Below are 6,932 nucleotides of genomic sequence, written 5' to 3' on the forward strand. Positions count from 1 at the left end.
GGACTGTATTTTGTAATACGGACCCCTTCCCTTATATAAGGAGGGGTCTGGGTGCCTCTAGGGGCACGATTTTCACCCAGATCATACGATCAATAATATACTCGGCGGATCAATCCTCGGACAGGAGTAGGGTATTACTTCTTTGATTAAGAAGGCCTGAACCTGTATAAAATTTCTTGTCTCTAAACCCATCTATTTTTTCAGTTTGATAGCCACCCCTTTTAATATTGCCGAAATCTGGTTTCGACACTAGGGCGGCCAGATCGCGCGGCGGCGGTCCTCGGGCGGCTTGCGACGGCGTGCGGCTGCGTCGACGGCCAGCGGCGGCAGTCCTCGGGCGGCTCGGCGACACCGTGCGGCAGCGTCGACGGCCTGCAGCGGCGGTCTTCTCCGTCGCCGCTCACCGCGCCGGCTTGCTCGCCCCTCGCCGCTTGCCGCGCCGACCTCCGTTTCCATCACTGCCGGGTGTGGGAGCGGTGGATCTGCCGGCGCCGTGGCTGCCACCAGCAGACCAAACAACCCTACTGCTAACGGAATCTCCATCTCTATGTGTTACTATGTTATGCGTGTATCGTCTTAATTAGCTAAGTAGCTGCGGTGCGACCGTGAGTCTGACTGAACTGATCTTTGGTCTGTGGTTACTGGCGGTGCCTAAAGGTTTCTTTTCTTGATTATACTTGGGCTGTGTAGATATTTCGAGTTTCGCTTCTGTAGGGCTGTTTCTGATGCAATTTGCAATAGATTGCGTCATCTCTGTTCATTAGCAGTAGTTTTGCTGGAACTTTACTGGATTGTTGCTTAGGCTAGTTCAGGGGTGCCAATGGGGATGGAATTGCCTTATCAGGTCTTCTCAGCTTATATACTTATCCTATAGTTGTTCTGGGTGTAGTGGTTGTGCTGGTTTCTTTAATGGAAATGGGAGGGGATCTGCCCTTCTTGCTAAAAAAAAAGTAGATTGCAAAATGATTAATTGAGTTTTCTCTGTTTACTTTTTTTTTATTATTTTTTTGCGCCGGGCTGAGTTTTCTGTGTGTTGGCATCTTGCAACTGTCGAGAAAGGTCTATTTAACTGAAGTTTGGCGCTGGTTAATATCCTAGTATGTTTCTTTGTCCCTGTAGACCTGATTACTAACCTGGAATCAATATCCTCAATTGCATTAGAGTGATTACTTTTGTTGGGGTACACAAATCATTGCTAGCTAAATATCTGGAGGGTAATGCTGAACTATGGTTATTTATTTTCAACATAGTATTCTGTTAAACTGAATATATAAATTTTATCTTTGACAAGCACTAATTCCTGTTCTTTACTGTTGGACTAATTGTGCCTCACATGTGTATAGAAGTTACAAATGGCCCCTTCCTCTTCTGGTACTAGTTAGTAGGAAAAGCTGCATTCACAAACAATTGGTTGAGCTGATATGGCTACATCTGTTTGGCAGTTTCACTTGATTTCTTCAGTGATATAAGCATTCCTGGGCACTTGATGCAGTATGGCACAGCTAGGTAATGTTTTGTTTTGTTGTTCCTATACAGCAGTAACTACTATAATTTGAAAACTTGAGGTGCTTACTTTTCTCTGGAGTTATATCTTACATTTTGATTTTGATTCCTCTTAGATTAACTTGTTATGTTGCATCTGCTTGAAAACCAGATTGGTTATTATGAAACAGAATACTATTGAAATTTAATTCAGTCAGGAACTAAAACAGAATCTTTGCGATGGCTTAAATACGTTCTGGATTACTTTATCTGTGTTTAAAAACAAACTCTATAACTGCTGAGGACAGTGGATGTCACCTGAGGCTGCTGAGTACAGACTGCTACCTTGTTCCGTTTGTCATGAGGAAAGTACTTTCTACATAAATTTATGTTGCTTTATTTTCTTTGCTGCTCATTTTCCCCAGGGCGCTAGATGGTAGGTGGATGCTGAAGACTGAAGATGGTGATGAGCTCTATCTTGATTTAGATGAAGAGGTATAGAAAATCTGTTTTTTCTAAAAAAAAATCAAAGCAATTACCATTCTCTGTATGCTCATGATCAATTCTTTTGCCAACTCTTGAAGGTAATGATGACATTGAACAAGGCGTCCTTGATAAGGTATGTGCAATGTTTCAATACTATTAGTCATTTGTACCATGTTTCATAACTATTCCTTTGTGCTCAATATGCAACAAGTTCCACTTGTTATTTCTTCTGCATATCATGCCATGCAGGTTTGTCTGCCCTTTTCATGTCGACTTGCTGATTCATGATGAGAGGGCAATATCTTTTGATTGGTGTGATTCAGACATGCGACTTGTTTTGTTAGTGAATGTGACTGTAACTTGTTTATTTTGCTAGGATAGTTACATGTACTTAGTAACTCAGTGAACCTGTGATTGTATTTGGAACATGACTGGATTTGGCTGTTAACTAGGTTGTAAATTTTGTGTTGTATTGGATGTTTGATGCTAATTGGGTTGTTACCTTTGTGCTATATGGGTTGTTATTGTGTTTGATTGTTGGGCCTATATGGGCTTAGCCCACTTGTTATTTGATACTAATGTAAATGAATATAATATGATTAGGCTGAAAATAGTGTGGTATAATGTTTGGGCCTATATGGGCTTTTGCAATGTACTTGGCCCATTTATTATTTGATATTAAAGAAAATAGATATAATAGAATTGGGCTGAAAATATGCTACATCGTAGATGGGCTAGGCTAAAATCTAGTCGGGCTTGCCATTGGGCTAAGCCCATAAACAGGGTGCTCAATACATGGATCTTAATGGGCTATTAGATATTTTATGACGTTTTTTAGCTAGATAATGACGAATTTGAGCGTCATAAAGTTATGACGACGGAAGGATCGTCACTAGATTAATGATGAAAAAAATAAGGTTTCGTCATAGAACGCCATTAGAGACACCTTATAGGTGACGAATGAATTTTCGTCATGCGAGCGTCACAGATTACAAAATGTGACGAAAAATTCAATGTTTGTGACGTAAATGAAGTGTCATCTATCATAAGATCTCTTGTAGTGGTATTTATTAGTTGTGGACTTGTGGACCTGATGAACCCTAGCTCTCTGCCTTCTAAAATCCCAATTGATGTCTACAAGTAATATATAAAATATTAGCATAGTACTCTCTTGTCATATCTTCACTTGGAATTAAACAAATATGATACCTTGGAATTCTCCTGTTCTCCCTCCTCAGGAGAGCCCATAAATGCTTGTTGGTATTTCTTAGCGACACTACTGGAAATATAATTCCCAGCAATAGCACTAGAAATAATCCTGGTATATTATGGTTACAGATGTGATCTGCAAGTGCACGGATATACCATTGTAGCATTGCACCCAGGAGTATTCCAAGGTATCATATTTGTTTAATCCCAACGGAAGATATGATAAGAGAGTACTATGCTAATAGTTTATATATTACTTGTATACATCAAGATCTATGAGGGGTAAGTTAAGCTTAAGGGTAGAGTGACACACAGCTAATTTAGCTAATTTCTACATCTCATAATTATGGCTAAGGGGTAGTAGTTTAGATACGTTCTATTCCTGTACTTCTAGTATACAACATCTTAGTATATTCTAACTAGTATACACTATGTATTATAACCCCTTTAACAATGCAACATAGCTAAGCTTGCCCTCCCGATGCATCGCAAGACTATCCCGGTTTGCCGAGTTCCTTACGACAACCTGTCATAGCCATCCAACCAAAGCGGGATACGGAGGAGTATCCAACCCCAGGAAATTGTATGTAGGGATATAAACTGCGGGGAAGACACCCGTACTGAGCTGTCACCATCAGCGGCCTACAAATCACCCAGAGCATATACTCCAAAATAATGATAAGCGGTAACCTAAGCTCCATGCTTAAATTACTACTTACTACTTACAGTCTTGCAATCAGTGTAGAAGCAACTAAGCCCTGAAACCATAGCTCTTGGCTTAGCCTAAGCAAACTAATGACCTAGTAGTTAGACATTATACCAGCATCAATGCAAATCCCAGAAAGTTTAACCACAGATTATAATACTCATGAATAAACTAAGACTGGTACTCATATTCTATGATTGGAATAAAACACCGAAATTATATAAAGAAGAACATAATATTGATAAATGGAAGTCTTACAAAGTAGAAAGGAAAAGCTACAGAACTTTACCGAACTCCCGAAGCCTCCGCGGACTTGGAACTATTCTAACTCTACTCCACTAACACTAATACTAGCTTTGTAGAGAGATTTGATCCTTGCTTGAGTGTGTGTTGGAGGGAGTGAGGGGAGCTCCTTAAATAGGCAGCTTATTGTTGACTATCGTTATCGATCAATTTTGACCGTCAATATTACTAAAATAGAGGAGAACTAGTGATGCTTGCATTGCATATATCTATTAGAATAATAATATTCCACTAGTATTAGGTATACTAATCTTTTGCAGAGAATGACAATAAAGTGGAGGAGAATCGACATCAACTCAGACGATAAATCAATCAGACGGTGTCGAGAACCAGACTTATGTATGAATGGGCTAAGAACTCAGAAATAACACGACACATTGAGCCAAAATTCACAAGTCTACAGAGAAGGACAACAAAGGAGGCCGCCAGCCGAAGATAGGCTGGGTTGGGCCAGTCCATGGTTCGACCGAACTTCCCGTGGCGCCGATGGATGCAGGGTTTGGATGGACGGCTGGGATTGATCCCCAATGACGGTTGGAGGGTATTACCGACCATTCCAACCGTCACAACTATCATTACCTGCCTATAAAAGGAGCTCCTCTTCTCACTTCACACACACACCTCAAGCAATAGCTCTCTCATTTCTCTCAAGTTTAGTTTAGTAGTATCTAGCTGGTGGAATAGGAATAGAGTATAAATCAGGAGTCCGGAAGCCTTCGGAAGAGTTCGGGTATGGCTCTAGTAGCTTTTCTCTTCTCTTTTGTAAGCTTTGTACTTTTATTAGAATACTCTTCTATATGCATTTATGGTATTGAAATACTTTCCGAGTATATGAATGCCTACTTTACATTATGTTCATGTTATACTGAATATACGGCTAGCTTATCTGGGAGATGCTTTGGTGCGGGTATAATGTTTGCATATGCAATTACTATATGTCATGACGATGATATTAGAGTAGTATCTAGTAGTTTAGACGTGGTGTCTAGATTACGGGATATCATTATTTGGGGTTATATATAGCGGATGAGAGGTGGGCCGCTGATGGTGACAGCTCAGTACGGGTATTCCTCCGCGCCGGTATATAATCCTAAGTTAATTCCCTGGGGTGTTTATTCCTCCGTATTTAGCCCCGGTTGTATGGTCATGACGGGTTGTCGTTAGGAACTCGGCAGTCAGGGTGGCTTCTCGAAGTACCAGGAGGACATCGGATAGAGGGTATTAGCTAGTATATCGGTTAACTAGAATGTATGTATACTATATATATTAGAAGTATAGGAATAGATTTTTTTTCTCTTTTCTTTCCACTTAGCTTAGATAATATATTATGAGAATGAGTAGCTAATGCTTGTGTGTCACTCTACCCTTGGATTATCTTAACCCCTGCTTAGAATATGATTATCACAAGTAATATATAAATTATTAGTCAAGTTCTCTCTATATGATCTTCCCACGAGATAAAATAAATACGATACCCTTGGAATACTCTCGGGTGAAATGTTACAATGGTATATCCGTGCGCTTGCGGATGAACACTGTAACCATAATATACCAGAAGTATTTCTGCGTCATTACTGGGAATTATATTTCTAGTAATGTCGTTAAGAAATACCAACACTTATGACAGTTATGATAGTTGGAAAGGTCCGAAACGCCCTCCAACCGTCATAGGGAGTGAATCTCCACCGTCCACAAGAAACCCTGGATCCATCGGCGCTTAGAGGGGTTCGGCCGAACCATGTGCTAGACCATTTTGGCCCATTTTTGGCAGGTGGCCCTCTTAGCTCCTCCCTTATACATAACAGTGAATTTTGGGCCTATTAGATCATGTCAATTATGTGTTCTTGGCCTATTCATCCGTAAGTCTAGATCTCGACAGCCTCTGATTGATTGATCGTCTATTTTGTTGTCGATTCTCCTCCATTTATATGTGCTTCTCCTACATAGATGTTAATAGCATAGTATATAGTGGAAGTAGATATTTTATTTGGAAATTATGCATTGCAAGCATAGCTAGTCTTCATATATTGGGTAATATTGACGGTCGAAATTGGTCGATAACGACTATCAACACCAATCTTGATTACCGATGGGAAAGCTAGTGGCAATGGTGAGCATGCAACGGGTGTAGGCGGCGCGGGCATACGACACTGTGGCCAATAGAGGCGCAGGTGAAGGACGTAGATGTGCAGCTGCATACGGTTTGTCCGAGCTCTTGATCGACTTCTGCCATGGCATCCACTGCTGACTTGGCTAGAGATTTTAGTTGCTATGAGTTTCATGGCATCGATGGCAAACTGGCGCTAAAGCATCTCCTTAGTCTATGGCCACACCTCTATTTTTTTTTTGGAGAGTGCTACAAATCAGATGTCCAATATTTTATAAATCATCGGACGATGTTGCACTGTATTATTATGAAGTGTTTCACATGTTGCACCACTCGATAAAAAAAGTTTCACCAATGAGATAAAAGAGTTTCATCCCTTGAACAAAAATGTTTCAGATCTCGAACAAAAATGTTTCGACAATTCAAATGGTGAAACATAATTGAAACATTTTGTTACATATGAAACATCAATTTTGAACTACCAAAGCATCAACACATCTGAACACACTGAAGGCAAGAATGAAAACATCATCAAAAGGGCACTGCAACATTTTGTGTCTAACTAATAAAACATACCGATACACTTAGGGCTGTCAAAAAAGCTCGGGGCTCGCAAGCTACTCGAACTCGGCTCGTCTT

At 40.4% G+C, this 6,932-nt stretch overlaps 1 long non-coding RNA gene across 1 annotated transcript; it reads left to right on the forward strand.

Moving 5' to 3' along the window:
* The first annotated feature begins 219 nt into the window (after positions 1–219).
* On the forward strand, positions 220–2,480 carry LOC9266139 (uncharacterized). Its single transcript, XR_001548107.3, has 4 exons — positions 220–1,506; positions 1,908–1,977; positions 2,067–2,101; positions 2,218–2,480. It is a non-coding gene; the product is annotated as an uncharacterized lncRNA (long non-coding RNA).
* The last annotated feature ends 4,452 nt before the right edge of the window (positions 2,481–6,932 follow it).

The sequence above is a fragment of the Oryza sativa genome, chromosome 8 (genome assembly GCF_034140825.1).
Source record: "Oryza sativa Japonica Group chromosome 8, ASM3414082v1".
In the NCBI taxonomy this organism is placed as follows: Eukaryota; Viridiplantae; Streptophyta; class Magnoliopsida; order Poales; family Poaceae; genus Oryza; species Oryza sativa.